This window comes from Ambystoma mexicanum, chromosome 7q (genome assembly GCF_040938575.1).
Source record: "Ambystoma mexicanum isolate Mex_15411 chromosome 7q, UKY_AmexF1_1, whole genome shotgun sequence".
Classification (NCBI taxonomy): domain Eukaryota; kingdom Metazoa; phylum Chordata; class Amphibia; order Caudata; family Ambystomatidae; genus Ambystoma; species Ambystoma mexicanum.
This window is the reverse complement of record NC_090941.1, coordinates 1136094321-1136112543: the sequence shown is the minus strand read 5'-3', so window position 1 is coordinate 1136112543 and position 18223 is coordinate 1136094321. Positions and strand designations below refer to the sequence as shown.

At 45.4% G+C, this 18223-nt stretch overlaps 1 pseudogene; it reads left to right on the top strand.

Moving 5' to 3' along the window:
• Positions 1-18223, top strand: part of LOC138528232 (zinc finger protein 850-like) — a 145311-nt pseudogene that overhangs the window by 117027 nt on the left and 10061 nt on the right.

The window sequence follows — 18223 nt, the reverse complement described above, 5'->3', positions numbered from 1 at the left end:
ATGGGGAAGGTGCTAATTACGGCACCGCAAATTGCGTACCGTAATTAGCTCCCTGGTCCCTTTGCGGGTTGGTTTTTAACGCCTGTAAAAAGCAGGCGTTAAAGTCTCCAACCCGCAAAGGGACCTCGTAGTAAGGCGGCAAGGGTTAACGGTCACCGGTACCATGAACGGTGACCGTTAACCCTTACCGCCGTCCGTGTAAAGAGGCCCTTAGGGCCTCATTACACGGTAGGCGGTGGACCAAGGTGCTATTAGCACCTTGGTCAATGCCGGTAAATTACTGGCACCACCTTGGCAGAAAGGGGAATTACCGCCCTACTCCAAGGTTGGTGGGGCAGTAATTCCCCCTTCCACCATTGCCCTTCCCCATTCCCATTTTTGCCCCATAGGGCATAATGGGAATGGGGAAGGTGCTAATTACGGTACCGCAAATTTGCGGTGCCGTAATTAGCACCAAGGTCCCATTCCGGGTTGGGTTTTAACGCCTGCAAAAAGCAGGCGTTAAATTCCCCAACCCGCAAAGGGACCTCGTAGTACGGCGGTAAGGGTTAACGGTCACCGTTACCATTAACGGTGACCGTTAACCCTTACCGCCGTCCGTGTAATAAGGCCCTTAGACTTGTGTAGTTTTAAGAATACTTTTCTTTTTTTTATCTTAAGTACCAACTGGGAAGAAGGGTCCAAACACCTGGGTTTTCGCCAGAGACTCTGGGTTTTTAGACTTTTCTCTGACAGTCTCCGGGTTTTCGCAGCAGTTTCTGGGTCACAGCCAATCCTCCATCCGATTGGCTGCAAAAGACTGCTGCCGGTAGCCAATTGGGTGGAGGTTTGCATGGACCCAGAAATGGCGCAAATGTGCCTCCCATGAGCCCGTTGCTGGGGTGGGGGCAGCTTTAACTGATTGCTTTTTTGTATATGCTTGCAGGACTGCGCCTCCGCGGACTCCCTGCCTGAGTGTTGCTTTGTCTCTGCAGCAATGACTGTAACATGTTGCAAGTTAAACATGTATTTGGCAAGAGCAGGAGGACAACAATCAATTAATTGAGGCATTATGATATTCTTAAGTGGCTAAAAAAAAAGTTTTAGTAGTTTTCGACACAGTGCTACGAAACGAGTAAGAAGGCTGGAGAGAGAGGCGTGGATGCACTGCCTGCGTGTGATGTAGTATACCCTCATTCATGGACGCTGTTTGTTTCCATTGTCAGCTGCTGGACTTTGATTTCAATTACAATCCCACCATGGCTGGACCTACTCCGCCGCTTCCTGCGCACACCACTGCTGCCAGGGCACCCTGACCAAACCCTGTCCGCACACTCTCTCCACAGCAAACAGGCGTGACCGAAAGGAGGGCGGAGGTGACTGGATGCATAGAAGCAATGTGGCAAGGAAGAGTGTGTTGGCGGTGAGAGCGACGCTTCCAGCAAACTGGCAAAAAGAATGCAGGTGAAGCAAAATAACGTGTGTTTATTTTGCTTCACCTTTCATTCTTTTTTGCCGAGTTTCAATGCCAACACGTGTTTATTTTGCTTTCATTCTTTTTGCCCAGGTTACCAGGGCTCAAGTCAAGGGTACGTGGGTGGACAGAGTCCACCCACATTTTTAAGAGGGTGGACTCAGTCCCATTGAACCACAGCCATCAGGTTTGCAGGCTGGACAACTCACCACTGCACTAAATGACATGATGAAAAACAACTAAGGTGCAATGTCCAATTTCGGTACTGCAAAATTCTAGGAAAACCTTTGTATTGGTTCTTGGAGTTTACATGTGCACATGTTACCGTGTTGATTTTATGGAAGGCAAATGACTTTTGTCCTATGCAATGTGTGTGGTTGTGAAAAGCCAATTTAATGAAATATGCAGATTTCAATTTGAACTGCAAATTTCTGACGTCACATCACATCAGAGTTTACCTTTTTGACATGTGGGCGGAGCCATGTGGAAACGGGCGGGGTCGTGGGTTACTGTGGGCGGGGCATAAAGCTCAGGGGTTTTGATTTTCAAATGTAGGCAGGTAGGGTCCAAGGACTATTCTTTGTCGGCTGCACTATTGCTGAAAAGCAGTGAAATGTCTCATTTTCTGTGCAGTCTCAGTGCGGCCCTCGGTATAGCACTTGAAATTCGTATCTCCTTGAGACACAGCCTCAGTACAGTGCTTGGAATTAGTATCTCCTGTTGTACGCATTAAAGCAGCAGGGGTCCCTCCAGACTACATCAACAACTAGCGAATGATTTCTCTATGTGTGTGCACCGCTCGTAATTGTAACTCCTGTTCTCGGCAGCCTCAGTACAGCGCTTGGAATTGCTGAACCCTGTTCTGCGCAGCCTCAGTACAGCGCTTGGAATTAGTGTTCCCTCTTCTGCTCGGCCGCAGTACAGCTCATTGAATTAGTATCCTCTGTTCTACGCAGCCTCAGTACAGCGCTTGGAATTCGTATCTCATGTTCTACGCAGCCTCACTAGAGCGCTTGGAATTCGTGACCCTTGTTCTGCGCAGCCTCACTAGAGCGCTTGGAATTCGTGACCCTTGTTCTGCGCAGCCTCAGTAGAGCACTTGGAATTAGTATCTCATGTTCTGCGCAGCCTCAGTAGAGCATTTGGAATTAGTATCTCATGTGCTGCGCAGCCTCAGTAGAGCGGTGAGACCTTACGATGGCTCACCTCTGAGACATTGCTTGCATTGTTTGACCCGTTCCTGTCTTCCTGGTGGGTGTTCCTAGCAGTCCAGGACCCCTGGAGAGAACCCCAAGATTACTTGGGAGAACCAGGCAAGGAACCCTGGAGAGAAATAAAAGATCACGGAGAGAAATCCAGGATCGCTGTGGAAGAACCCGCCAAGGCTCACTAGGGAGAAATCCATCCAAGATCACTGGAGAGAAATGCCCGGCCAGGGGGCCACAAGAGGTGAGCTGTGTTTCTTGTGGAGAGAGGTCCTTCCTCGCAACTGGACCCCAGTCACGAGGCTCACCTTCAGCCTTGCCTGGTCTTTTAGCCAGCAATGATTTGGATTCTGGGAGTTGTAGTTTGACTTGTCGGATTACACATGGGCCTAGAAACTCTATATATTCCGACATGCGGCTGCTTTAGTGTAAAAAACCAGAACTGGCCGAAAGTGACCCTTAATGTCCAGTTGCAGCATTACTCATTGTACTTATGGAAGAAGAATCTTAGTTCTTCTATCAGAAATAATGCACAAAATAATTAAGGTGAGCGAGCAAATACCCTAATGTTAGAACTTGACTAGTGAGCTGTGGATGGGGAGCCGGAGGGGGAACACAGCTGAAAACCTAAGCCAGGGCCATCGCAGATTGGTAGTACACCATTATTTCAGTCAGGTGCATTGGATTTATTTATTTATTTTTTACATTTGTAAAGTGCACTAAGGGGAGGCATCAAGGCACTGGTTACAGATAGAAGTATCACAGGTAAGGAACAAGATAGACAGGTACATAATTCCAGTTCAAATAATTTGGTCATTCAGGGTGAAGAGTACAGTTTTAAGTTGTTTCCTGAAGGTCCAATAGGATTGCTTAGATCTCAGTGAAGGTGGTAGGGAATTACAGTTTCTGGTGGCAATGGACTGGGTAGCTGCTCCCACCGGATCTCGTCCTCCTGAATCAGGGGATGGTAAGTTTGTTGGAGTAGGGTGAACGGGTAGGCCTTGGAGACTGGGCCAGGTATCTCTGGGGTGTTTTAGCTAGACATTTGTGCATAATGGCTAAGGTTTTGAACATGTTGCGTTCACTAATGGGTAGCCAGTGAGCCCTTGCTCTTGCAGCTAAGATGTGCTCACGTTTAGGTATGTTGAAAGCCGCCCTATGTGAGTTATTTACGAATGATTTGCTGTTTTTTGATGTTACAGAGGAACCAGCAGAGGGGGTGTTACTGTAGTCCACGCCAATAGATGTTCTGGTAATGGAAAGGCAACTGTCACTAGATAGAAAGGGTCTGCAGGCTTTGATTACTTTCGTAGTGTAGGCTGCGAAGGAGGCAATCACATTAACTTGCCTTGATAGGGACAGTGTATATTACCAAGATCTTGACATTGCTGGAGACCCGGATGGAAATGCCTTCAATCGTAAAAGCTTTGTAGGCGTGGTCTAGTTTATTGAGCGAAGATTCAGAGCCAAGCAGGAGGATTTCCATCTTCTCGTCGTTAAGGCAAAGAAGGTGGGAGGCCACCAATTCCTGGATGCAATGATAGATTGAGTGCAGGTTATCTGAATCTGTCGAGTAGTTTCCACTGAGAGAGAGAAGGATCTGTGTATCGTCAAAATATTTAATGTACAAAATACCCTGGGTGTCTAGGTCAAAAAGGAGGTTTGTAGAGATGTTGTAGAGGGTGGCGGAGATTCACAACCCTTGTGGGATGCAGCAGGTAACAGGAGCCAGAGCAACAGAGGCAGTGGTTGATGGCTTCTGGAGAGAAGTGCACTCTGAGGCAAGTTGCTGGCACAAAATGCAGTGATCCACAAAGTCAAATGCTGCTCACAAGTCCAACAAAAGGAGGAGAGCAGTGTTACCAGTCCTTGATCTCTTCCAGTTGCTTTTCTAAGTCCAGTAGTGCTGATTCAGTGCCATGGCCTGGTCTGAAGCCAGATTGCCACAGACCGAGGAGGTATTGAGATTCCAAATGATGTTGGTTCTGCAGGCACACCACGCTGTCTAGTGTTTAAAGGAAGAAGGGGATTTTAGTGATAGGGTGATAGTGGGAATGGCTAAGTCCAGCGTGGGTATTTTTAGTAGGGGAAGGACCCAAGCGTCCTTGAGGCTAGTGGGCACAATGCAAGAGGAGAATTAGGTGTTTATAAGGGTTATGATAAACAGTGCCGGAGGTTCTGCACAGTCCTTAATGACATTGGTAGGGCAAATGTCCCCTTGACAACGTGAGGGCATAAGGTCTTTGATGATCAGAATGACCTCTGATTCTGAGACTTGTTTCAAGTTGAAGGCAGGTAGGTCCTGTGGGGAGGCTTGTGAAACAGTCGTGGGAGGCATAGGTGAGATGTTACACAAGGATTCTTTTTAGGGGTATATTATTCTGGAGTCAATTTTATGTAATACAGTATTTTAATATTAGCATACAGTGAGTTGGTGGTGGCGCCGGAGATTCAAGCTCACAAAGTGTGCCAAAGAGCTTTCTATCACGCAAGTTCACGTTTGCAATTCTACAGTTGAACTTTTTACATGTAGCATAGCCTTTTGTAGTTATTGGCAGCAAACGTAAAGCCAATTTTGTTGGGCTCTGTAGGATTGCTGTTCCATTTAGTTTCCATCTCTCGTTTGAGGATGCAGAGGGCTTTGATGTCAGCAGTAAAGCAGGTATTCAGGTGTGGGGTCGCTATGACTTTCCTCTGAGTTAGGTGTGCCACTGTATTGATAGCTAGTGTGAGGGTACGGTTGTATTTGTCTACAAAGATGGCAGGGTCATTACAAAGATGGCAGGGTCATTATATGGTGGCTGTCAGAGGAGTAGCTCATCTCACATGGGTAGAATAGTTTTGGTGATGTTACGACTACTCCGAGTCACTGTAGGTGGTAAAGGTGAGGGCCACATTGGGCGAGGGGGCTGGGCACTGGAAGATTGAATAGAATGATGATGGGATCTGTCCAAGGGCAGGGCAGATTAGAAATGATGTCGATGTTGCAGTTGAGTTTGATAAACCAATCTAGGGTGCATCCTTTAAGGTGTGTAGGGCTGAGATATGTTGCACGAGCCAAGATCTTCAAGGGAGTGAGCTAAGGCAGAGAAAAATCAGTATCAGCATCATCCTTGAAACCTAAGTTAAGATCGTCAAGGAGAATGGACTTAGTGGATGGCTTGGAGGATGAGAGTAGATGCAGGATATCCTCTTCAAAGGGGAGAAGTGGGCCAGGAGCACAGTAGACAACGTGTATGTTGATCGTGGATGTGTGGGAAAGTCTTGGCTTCATAGACAGAAGTTTGCCTGAGGATATGGTGAGGTTGCCAAATTCTCTGAGAGGTGATCATACATGTATAACCTATTCAGCAGGTGCATTCATAAATGATCATACATGTATAACCTATTCAGCAGGTGCATTCATAAATGATCATACATGTATAACCTATTCAGCAGGTGCATTCATGAATGATCATAAATGAATAGCCTATTCAGCAGGTGCATTCATAAATGAATAGCCTATTCAGCAGGTGCTTTCATAAATGATCATAAATGAATAACCTGTTAAGCAGGTGCATTCATAAATGAATAAACTATTCAGCAGGTGCCTTCATAAATGAATAACCTATTCAGCAGGTGCATTCATTCATGATCATAAATGAATAACCTGTTCAGCAGATGCCTTCATAAATGAATAACGTATTCAGCAGGTGCATTCATCAATGATTATAAATGAATAACCTATTCAGCTGGTGCATTCATAAATGTTCATAAATGATGAACCTATTCAGCAGGTGCTTTTTCATAAATGAATAACCTATTCAGCAGGTGCATTCATCAATGATTATAAATGAATAACCTATTCAGCAGGTGCATTCATCAATGATTATAAAGGAATAACCTATTCAGCCGGTGCATTCACAAATGAGTAACCTATTCAGCAGGTGCATTCATAAATGAATAACCTATTCAGCAGGTGCATTCATCAATGATTATAAAGGAATAACCTATTCAGCCGGTGCATTCACAAATGAGTAACCTATTCAGCCGGTGCATTCACAAATGAGTAACCTATTCAGCAGGTGCATTTACAAATGTTCATAAATGAATAACCTATTCAGCAGGTGCATTCATAAATGATAATAAATGAATAACCTATTTAGCAGGTGCATTCATAAATGAATAACCTATTCAGCAGGTGCCTTCATAAATGATCATAAATGAATAACCTATTCAGCAGGTTCTTTCATAAATGAATAACCTATTCAGCAGGAGCATTCATAAATGAATAACCTATTCAGCAGGTGCTTTCATCAATGATTATATTTGAATAACCTATTCAGCTGGTGTATTCATAAATGAATAACCTATACACCAGGTGCATTCACCAATGATTATAAATGAATAACCTATTCAGCAGGTGCTTTCATAAATGAATAACCTATTCAGCAGGTGCATTCATCAATGATTATAAATGAATAACCTATTCAGCAGGTGCATTCATAAATGTTCATAAATGATGGACCTATTCAGCAGGTGTTTTTTCATAAATGAATAACCTATTGAGCAGGTGCATTCATCAATGATTATAAATGAATAACCTATTCAGCAAGTGCATTCATAAATGAATAACCTATTCAGCAGGTGCATTCATTAATGATCATAAATGAATAACCTATTCAGCAGGTGCATTCATAAATGAATAACATATTCAGCAGGTGCTTTCATAAATGAATAGCCTATTCAGCAGGTGCATTTATAAATGTTCATAAATGAATAACCTATTTATCAGGTGCATTCATAAATGAATAACCTATTCTACAGGTGCATTCATAAAAGAATAACCTATTCACCAGGTGCATCCATAAATGAATAACCTATTCAGCAGGTTCCTTCATAAATGATCATAAATGAATGACCTATTCAGCAGGTGCCTTCATAAATGAATAACCTATTCGGCAGGTGCATTCATAAATTAATAACCTATTCAGCAGGCACATTCATACAAGAATAACCTATTCAGCAGGTGCTTTCATAAATTAATAACTTATTCAGCAGGAGCATTCATAAATGAATAACCTATTCAGCATGTCCTTTTATAAATGATCATAAATGAACAACCTATTCAGCAGGGCTTTCATATATGAATAACATATTCCGCACGTGCATTCATAAATGATCATAAACAAATAGCCTAATTAGCAGGTTCTTTCATAAATGAATAACCTCTTCAGCAGGTGCATTCATAAATGACTAACATATTCCGCACATGCATTCATAAATGATTATAAACAAATAGCCTATTCAGCAGGTTCTTTCATAAATGAATAACCTCTTCAGCAGGTGCATTCATAAATGATCATAAACAAATAGCCTATTCAGCAGGTGCATTTATAAATAATCATAAATGAATAACCTATTCAGCAGGTGAATTCATACATGATCATAAATGAATAGCCTATTCAGCAGGTGCATTCATACATGAATAACCTATTCAGTAGGTGCATTCATCAATGATTATAAATTAATAACCTATTCCGCATGTGCCTTCATAAATGATTATAAACAAATAGCCTATTCAGTGTAAGAGGATTCAATTCAACACTACAGCTAAGTCAATGCCTAGTCTGGGATACTGAATGGAAACCCTTATGGATATATCTTTACGTCCAGTTCATGCGTTCTGGATGACTACCCCTATATAACACCCCTCTCTTGGAATCCCCCTGACCCCACTGAGCCACGAAGTAGTTCTGTTTTGCCAGTTTAAACAGTTTATTTGATAATTTAAACCATATATATATATATCACACTTTATAATAAATTAATAATTGAATCTCACACTTAATCTGAGCAGTAATCAATAATGGATAGTCCGGCACTAGCACACTTCTTTATAATCAATGATGAGTGGTTATAGGATGGATACGATAGCAACAATACTCTGATGGTTTCAAATGGATGCAATGTGGAATGAAATGCAGTACAGAAATTAACTTGATAGGATTTCAGCAAAAGACAATGGGCCTCATTACGACCGTGGCGGTCCGGAAATAGCGGTGGCGGTAAACCCGCCGCCACCGTTGTTTCCGGACCGCCTGATCACGACCCCTGCAGGCGGGAGGTGATGTTCCCGCCAGGTCTGACCTGGCGGGTTTAACACCGCCCGCCTGCAGGCGGACGAGGAAACACCGGCAGCATTACAAGATGCTGCCGGTGTTTCCATGATCCCGATTCCCATTGAGTCCCATAGGACTCAATGGGAATGGGGATTTACACCATTCCGCCTCCGTGATTCCCGGAAAACCGGGGTTGTGATGCCCCGGTAATTCCGGGAATCACGGAGGCGGAATGGTAATACGAGTCCGGCGTTAACCAGGCGGTTTTACCGCCTCGGTTAACGCCGGACTCGTAATGAGGCCCAATGTAATCACTTTCTTGGACAATTCACCCCCCCCTTTTATGCACTGTAAGGAGATGAAGATGACACAGTTCTTAGGGATGCAATCAAATAGAATTCAGTTCAATTCCCCCCCAGCAGCTTATACAACAGATAGGAGTTTTGAAACACAGGCAAAATGCTTTGAATATGGTGACAATGCAGTGAGAAATATGCTGAAAATGGTTTTAATTCCCTTTAGGAGGTTCAGGGGGAGTGAAATATACTTGGGATGAGTTCAGGCTCACTTTAGCAAGGATCTAGGAGTAACTAGCAGGTTAAACAAATTTTTGGCAAAGGAAAGCAATGAAGCTGCTGTTTTCACACGAGTAGGAAGTCGGTTCTAGGCTTGTTGAAAAGGTGTGATTCTAAGCTTTCAGAGGAAAGTTAAACCACGTTCCTAGCCCAAACGGTTCCAGAGATACGAACGATTAAATAAAGGTAGTTTTTCGGATTTGAAATTTTAAAAGTTCAAAGCGACAAGTTACAGCTTGCAGATAGAAAATGACAGGTGACAGCTTTGTAAATGACAGGTGACAACTAGGAGGCTGTTCTACTTAGATTAAAATAGTTTGGATTATATTATTTTAACTAAGAGATTGGTTCTGCACAGTTCTGCTAGGTACTCACAATATATTTAGAAATAGGCCTAGCCACGGATCTGGTCAACAGGTTTTGGACTGGACTCCGGTTCAGCTCTCTGGTTCTGCGAACAGCGGTCTGGGTCAGCTCTGCTCTGCTGGTCTAGCCTCTCTGGATTCTGGATACTGTTCTGCTTTCTAAGTCCTGCTACAGGTTCTGGAGATTGATGGATTTGAAGTCTGGATCTCTGGATGTTGCATGGTCCGGCAGCATGCTCCGCAGCAAATGGAATTGAATGTCTCTATCTGTCCTGACTGTCTGCTTTTATGTGTTTTGAAAGTGGGTGGAGAGGCTAACTTTCTAGGCCCTACCCCTCTCCACTTGTCATTGGCCACTTCCTCCTCTTCCCCTTGATTGGGGGAATGAAATGAAGTGTCATCATGATGAGGTCTGTTTATGATACAGAGAACCCACCCCTGTCAACTTTACACACAATCTATATCTGATACAAATACATACTTCCCCAATAGACAGTTGTTTGGCATTGCATACACACATCATGCATTTACTGATGGTAGCCCCTGTTCCAATTCTGTCGTTTCTAGGAGCTTGGGTTCAAAAATGGCAACATATTTCACTTTTTGGTAGGGTTACCAATATTGGATCTGTCCCCGCATTTACACAAATGTTCGCAAAGCATGTGGGCATTAGGTGGTGGAGTGTCAGATTTTTAACATACATACATTTAGAGTAATATCCTCTTTTCCGCTAAAACCCCCCTGAACATACCACCGGGTCCTACCACGTCTTCAAATGTGCACAGAAAAATCACAAGAATAATGATATCACTTATAAAATTTTCACAAGTCCGCTCTATGAATGATCCATCTTTTTAGATTTATGTTCTGGCCCCAAAGGGGTGTGGTTTCCCCCAGCACAAGGTTGAATTTCTGGTTTTTCCAGTTCTGCCAAGCCAGCTTGCTCTCACAGGCAGTGCTCCTCCCCTTTCCTTCCAGGAGGAAGCCACTTTTACGACCCCCATAATAAAACATTTGCCTGAGTCAGGACAGGGCTTTGTTCAATTTCCTGCAGAGCCCAGGTAATTCAATCAGAGAAGTGTCATATCCCTTTTGGTGGGAACAGCAAAAGGCAGCTAGGCCTGGGAACACAGCTGTTGTGCAAGTCTCAACTCCTGTCGGGGGTAGCTGGTGGGCAGAATTAAGCCAGGTTTCAGATAAAATGTCACATTTTGTTCCTCAGTTTAAGTCAAGACAATTTTTACATATGCAGCTAGAATGCTGATTCTAAGTTCAAAACTATGACATTTCAACAGTGACAAACTATGTGACACTCAAAAGTAGGTCACTCAGTTAATTTAAACATTTTCGATTTTTGGTAGTTTTAAATCCAGTTTCAGTTAGGCTGCTGCAGACCTGCAGAGCTCAGCCAGTCTTGTTATGAACATTCAAGTCACTTCAGAATATAACTTTACATTGTATCCACCTCTCAGTAAGTCTTTCTTTGGCCTGCTTTGGGTTCATTTATTCAGTTTTACACAAAGGTCTGGTGGTTTTAAAACGCCGGCTTTCTGATAGTGGTGAGTACTGGTAATGCAACCATTTTTGGGATTTAAGAAAATGAATTCCCCACAGTTCTAGGTTGCTTTTGGCAATCAGCATTGCCATTCCCAATGGTTTCAGGCTACTGTGTGGGTAGTCCAATGGTGGTTTTAGGCAGTTCCCTTCTGTGCCCATAACATCGGCAAAAATGGGTGGCAGCCTATTCTTCATGCATTTCCCTGGGCATTTTCTGGGAAGCACTGGCCATCATGATGTTTTCAATGCCAGTACTGCACAGTTTTTGAGGTAGGGCTCGGATGCATGGGTAAAAACATCCCACAAGCCCCCCTCTTGCGATGGCCATTCTGTTTCACTGATGGAACTCGCAAGATCTGGGATGCTTCCTCATCTTCTTCCAATAGATGGCACAGTTCAGCATCTTTTTCTCCATCCGGTCGGATCGATCGGTTCTCCTCGCCGGTCCTGATGGGAAGATTGGGCGGTACCCCGGGCCCCTTGCGTCTCTGCTCCCGGTCTCCGGATCGTCCTCCCTGGCCAGTCTCAAGGTTTTCTTTCTCCTAGGACGACAAAGGAAGAGCGGCAATACCTATTCATAGACATTTTTCCCCCACCATTGATATAGTGGGGTGGCATATACATTTATAGTCAAAACATATGAACATGCACATTTCTTTTTGCATTCAAAAACGAAAACACCCACATTGAGAAACTCAGAATTTGATAGGCGATATGTAGGATATTTTAAGTTAGAACTGAATTAATCTGAGACAGTACCCTCTAGGATTACCGAGGACTCCTCCAGTTGCTGCAAAGTGTGCCTGGGATGGGAACACTTCAACTGGTTTATATGGACCCACTTGTCTTCCCCCTCTGCCAAACCGCCTTTGGGGATGCGGATCTTGTAGGCCACAGGGGAGATCTTGTCTATAATCTCAAAGGGTCCCTTCCATGTAGGCAAACCTTTTTCGCTGCTTGGCCTGGTTCCTTTGGAAATTGTATAGATAGACCTGGTCCCCCACCTGATATTCCTTCCTGGAAGTTTTCAGGTCATAGTGGGTCTTCATACTCTCAGCTGATCTTTCTAAATTCCGTTGAGCATAGGCAAAAGCATGCTGAAGGTGTTTCCTTAAATTCTCCACATACTCATGAGTTGTGGAGGCATTTATCAACGTTTGCTCTTGGGTTCTGTAGAGCAAATGCTGAGGAAGCACCATCTTGCGTCCAGTCATCAACTCAAATGGTGACATTTTGGTTGCAGATGAAGGGGTAGATCTAATGGCCATTAGGACCAGAGGTAATCGGATATCCCAACTTGGCCCAGAATCTGCCACAAACTTCTTTAATATGCTCACAATGGTTCGGTTGTATCTCTCTACTGCCCCAGAAGAAGCTGGTCTGTAAGCAATATGTAGCTTTCTCTTGACCCCCAGTATCTCCCACATCTTTGTCATTACTTCACTGGTGAAGTGGCTACCTCTGTCTGACTCAATCCTTTGAGGTAGACCAAAACGGGAAAAGATGTGGTTAATCATCAGGGCAGCTGCTGTTTCTGCCTTGCAATTCGGGGCTGGGAGACATTCCACCCACTTGGTAAACAAGCATGTAACGGTCAACATGTACTTGTTTCCTCTAGTCGAGCGAATCACAGGGCCTACAAAGTCGATTTGTAAATCTGACCATGGCAGTGTCATCCCCCTCTTTTGGAGAGGCGCCCGGTGTGTGAGGGATGTTGGCTGAAATTGTGCACACACAAGACAACCCTTCAAGTATTGGTTGAGGTCCTGGCCCATGTGTGGCCAGTATGCAACCTCTCTTAAGATTTCCAGTGTTGTGTGAAACCCCCTATGACCGGCGGTGGCCGCATCATGGGCGTGACTTAACATCAGGCTTCGGAATGAGGTAGGAACCACCCACTGATCGTGGCCAGCTTTGGATTTCCTTACCAACAAACCGTCTTGGATCCGGAACATTTTTGGACATTTCATCAACACTCTAAGGTCCTCTTTCCCGTTGTAATCGGTATCCGTCAGGGGAAAGTTCTCAGGGTCCTCAATGTGTTGGTAAAATTTACCAATTATTGGATCCCCCTTCTGAGCGGTAATCAAATCAGCATCAGGGGTCTCCTTGCTCCATTGGGCAGTTGACAGATCATTGTGAGCATTTGTCTGGGACCTAGTGATAACAGTGACCTGGATTTCCCCCAACAGGGACTCAATCTCAATTAGATCCTCTTCGATGGCCCCGGTTTTGGCCAGCTGATCAGCTAAGTCATTTCCAGTTTTGTCTGGTCCCTCTACTTTGGAATGACCCTTGATCTTTTTCCAATAGATGGTCATCTCATTCGAGGTGACCAGATCGTCAATGTTTTGGATCAACTTCCCATGTTTCAAGGGTTTGTTGTTAGCACATAACATGCCTCTGGTTTTCCAATTAACCAGGTGCTCCACGAACCCGTTCCGTACATAATCAGAATCTGTGATTATGACCAGTTCGTGGAGTTGATGTTGGACAGCAGTGAGGATGGCTTGATGCACAGCCATCAATTCTGCCACCTGACTACTTCGGGGACCAATTTTGTATCCAGCGGAGGGTTCTGGAAACTCCTTCACCCATGCATTCCCTACGCCAGCCACCAGTTCTTTCTCCCCGTCGTTGTCAACATGGTAAGAGCATCCATCCACATAGACAGTGGGCATTCCCTGTCTTCTTCAAAGACTTTGTGTGGGGAATTAAGGTATGCCTCCGTGTTGTCCTTGATCTTTAGACTTTCGTCCTCGAGACAGTTTTCTCTGGCACAATCATGCAAGTCAGCCAGACCTTGCGCGAGGGGACTCTTCTTGTTTTGGCCATATCTGACCTCCACAGGAAAGCCTTGCATTGACAGAATCCAGGAAGTAATTCGGGAATTACTCACATTTCCGGCCCGAATTCTGTCACTTTGGAGATATTGCAGAGGCTGGTGTGGAGTCTCCACTATGATGTGTTCCCCCTGGATAAACGGGCGGTAATTCTTCAATGCCCACACCGTTGCCAGGAGTGCCTTCTCACAATCGTTGAATTTTTCCTCCACAGAGGATAAAGTTTTACTCGCATAGGAGATTACTTTATTGACCTTGTCATGCTTTTGGTATAATACCGCCGTCAAGCACGTATTAGAGAACCCCGTCTCCAGGAAGAACTCCTTGTTTCTGACAGGGTAAGCTAGGCAAGGCGCTTGTGAGAGGCTTCTCTTGAGTTGTTTTACCGCCTCGGCTTGTTCTGGACCCCATTCCCACTTGACCCCCCCCTTCAGGAGATGAATCAGGGGTCTGGTGATCTCTGCGTAGCCCTCAATGAACTTTCTGCTGTAATTAGTCAGTCCAAGGAGGCTCCTTAGTTCCCGCAGAGTTGTGGGGTCTTTCAGTTTCTCAAGTGCTTCCACTTTCTTTTCCTGGGGACAGAGACCCTGAGGAGTAATCTCATGCCCCAAGAAATTAACACGGGTTCTACACCACTGTGCTTTCTAAAAGGAAAGTTTTGCTCCGGCGGCCCTCAACTGCGTCAGAACATAACGGATCTCCGCTATGTGTTCATCCACAGATGAACTTTTGATGAGAACATCATCTACATAAGCCAGGTTACCCCTTGCACCCAGGTCGGGCATGGCCTTGTGTAGGAAAATGTTGAATTCATTGCCGGAGTTGAGGTATCCGAAGGGAGTCCGGGTCCATGTGTACTGCTGGCCCCCAAAGGTAAAAGCCAGCTTGTATTGGTCCTCCCTACTGACAGGCACGGTCCAGTATCCATTGGTCAGGTCTATTGCAGTAAATACCTGTGACCCCTGGATCTGGGCCAGCCCTTGGTCAATGTAGGGCAGAGGCCATCGGGAAGTATGGACCCGTTTGTTGAGCTCCCTAAGGTCAGCGCAGAGTCTCCACTGGCCGTTTGGCTTTAATATTCCCAGCACCAGATTATTGAAGGTGCTGTGGACGGGACGGATTATTCCCCTGGACTCAAGGTTCTTAATTATTTCAGTAAGGGACTCCATTGATGCGAGAGGCAAGCGATATTGCTTCACAAACACTGGAGTCATGCCAGGGTCCGTGGGGATTGTTGTTGTGTGGATGTCGGTGCGGCCACAGTCATATGAGTCTACCGCAAAGAGATCTTGGAAATCCAAGAAAACTTGTTTCAACTTTTGCTTTTGTTCCAGAGTCACACAGGCATCAGCTAGGTTGACTCTCTCTTCCACCATCTGCCTGAAGCCTGGAAAGACTTCTGGTTTGGCTATCTCAGCGGCCTCCTCCAGCTGGGTGGAGAAGTCCCTGGTCAGAGTGCTGATTTGGACTGGAGGCCTCAGGTGGGAAAGGCAACCCTCATGGACCTGGAAAATCACCTCATCCCTCCTGAAGTCACAAGTCACATCTTCCTTACCATGCCGGGTAGAAATCCTGTCTGGTGCTGTATTGTCATCACTGTCACTGTCAAAACAGTCCTTGGGGATTGGTCCTAACAGTTCATTACCTAAATCGATGGAAAAATGTCGGTCATCAACTGCCATTCCAATAATGGTGCCTGCGGCTAGAGTAATACTCTTTAAGTCGCTGTTATCCACCTCTATTAGAATGGTGTCATGTTCTATGTTGACTAATGGAGTTGGGTTTACCCCCAACCCTTGCTATTGGAGAGAAGCGTTTAGATGTATGTAAGCATCAGGGTTTTTCAAATGTTGTCCTCTTTTAGCTTTCACTTATAGGGAGAATTGTCGGGTCCTTTCTGGGATGGTGACTTCCTCTTTGATCTGAATTTCAACTGCATAAGGTAGCAATTGAGCTGACCTAAATGCTTTTTCTGGATCATCAAAGCCCATGGGATTATCCGCTAATCGGGACCAAGCTTTGAAGTTTATTAGGTCCAAACTAATGGCAAAGCGATTGAGAATGTCACTGCCTAAGTAAAAAGCGGCAGTGACGTCTCGCACGACCCAACAATTGTGGACTATGCTCTTGTTGCCAATGGAGATTTTGAGCATACACCTGCTTGGCAGGAGATGTTTGGAATTGGGTGCTTCCAGGTCCATTTCCCATTTGTCTATCAGTTTGAATGTGGGAATGGCTGGATCTTTTGGGAGTTGGCGGAACATGGCTTCGCTGATGAAGCTCTTACCATTGTTCACGCACACTCGAGCGAGAACAGAGTCCTTCCCATCATTTAACTGAACAGGGATGAACAACTGCTCTCCAATTTGCTGAATATCAGCCAGGCTCTGAGCTGATTTCACATCTTTCTGGACTATAGGAGTGGGAGTTTCTCATTGTGGATTGGTAAAGAATTTCAGGGTGTTTCCTTCCAGTGTGGAATACCACCTTAAACTGGAAGGGAGGTTGATTTTCAGAAATAGAGAGGACCCCCCATCACCAGTCTGTTGTCCTACTGCTATTACTGTCACGTCTGGAATTTGGTTATTCTGGAAGTGGAATTCTACTTGGTCAGATTTTTGTTCAACCATGTGGCATGTGCCGTTTTAACTAACATGGTTGACACTCTGTTTTAATTTTATGGGTCGGCTAGTCTGGGTCCAGAGGACCTTGTTTACGCAATCTATTAGGGGTGACAACCTTCTCAGGAGGTCATTCCCTAGTAAACAAGGGGTGCCCTCTGGAGTCACAACTATGACCGGGTGTTTCAACTTGTGTTGCCCAATTTTAATGTCCAAATCTGCCGTCCCCTCGACGGGAATTTCCTTCCCGTCAAAGTTCTGGAGTTGTCCAGGGAGTGAGGTGAGAGGAATTTGGTAATTCCCTCCCCTTCCTGCATTCAGTTCATCAAAGGCCCTTCTGGACAGAAGGGTAGCTTGAGATCCCGTGTCCACCAGCGCTGAAATCGTACCCTGCCCCTGTACTTGTACCGGGGCATAATATCTTCCCTCCTTCTCCTCAAGGGGGCACAGATAATGCACATTTTTGGACAACTGGTGGGCTAACTTTCTGGTTTTGGACATTGCTAGAGAAGAAATTTAGGCAGAATTCTGTGGAGAGCCTTGGGAATCTGAAAGAAAAAGTTGGCAACTGGAGATCAGAGCCATTGTGGGTTCCCCTGGTTCCGGTTCTGGGCCGCCCCCCCCTTTTTGGAGGCAGTCATCAGGATGGGTTTGAACCAGGGGATTTTGGTACTGTGGGTTCTGGGATGAGATGATGGGCGGCGGTAGCTCAGTCTCCATATCTCCCCAGTCTGAATTGGCATCCCTTGGGACCCATTTTTCCTTGGGAGGAGTTCCCCCATCTCTAAAGGAGAAGGTCCTTTCCCCAGGATCCTCTGAGGATCCCTCTCCCTCAAATTGGAAGACATGTACCTCCTCCACAAAGTGGGTCTGTTTGGGTCCTTTGTTTCTCCTACCCCCCCTGCTCCTTGGGAGGCAGGCTTTCAGAGGCAGGAGATTTTGTTTCTGGTTCCTGGTTTTCCATGGGCTGTTTACAAGTTGGGAAGGAAGCCTCCTCCAAGGGTTTACACCCCCCTTCCCCTTGTGCCTCCTCCCTGGGAACCGGTGGGTTATCGGGGTGCTGGCCCCGTCATTGTTCTGGAGCACCAGGTCCAGAGTTTGGGGCATTCTGCGGTGGCATGCTCATCTGAGGGTTCTGTTGAGCCCTCAGTATGTGACCCAGATCCCGTGCCATATTTTGGACCTGGCGCTCTAACTGGGAAACCCGCTCAGGCTGATACGGGGCTCTATTTTCTCCCCTGGGCTGATCCCGGGAAGGGTAGCTATCCCTTCTCTGGTAGTACCCCTGGTTGGGAAGATTTTGGTACCCCTCCACCCTTGGCCTCCCCTCTCCCGGAATAGGTTGTCTGGGCTCAGGGAATTGGGGAAAGAAGGATGGATGATTTTGGGGCTGGAAATTGGGTGGATACCTGGGGAAAAAGTTCTGCCCAGGATTTGGAGAATTTCTGCCCTCCGGTGGGAAGTTAGGAGGGAAGTTCCCTGGGTTAGGTGCTTGGCTGGACC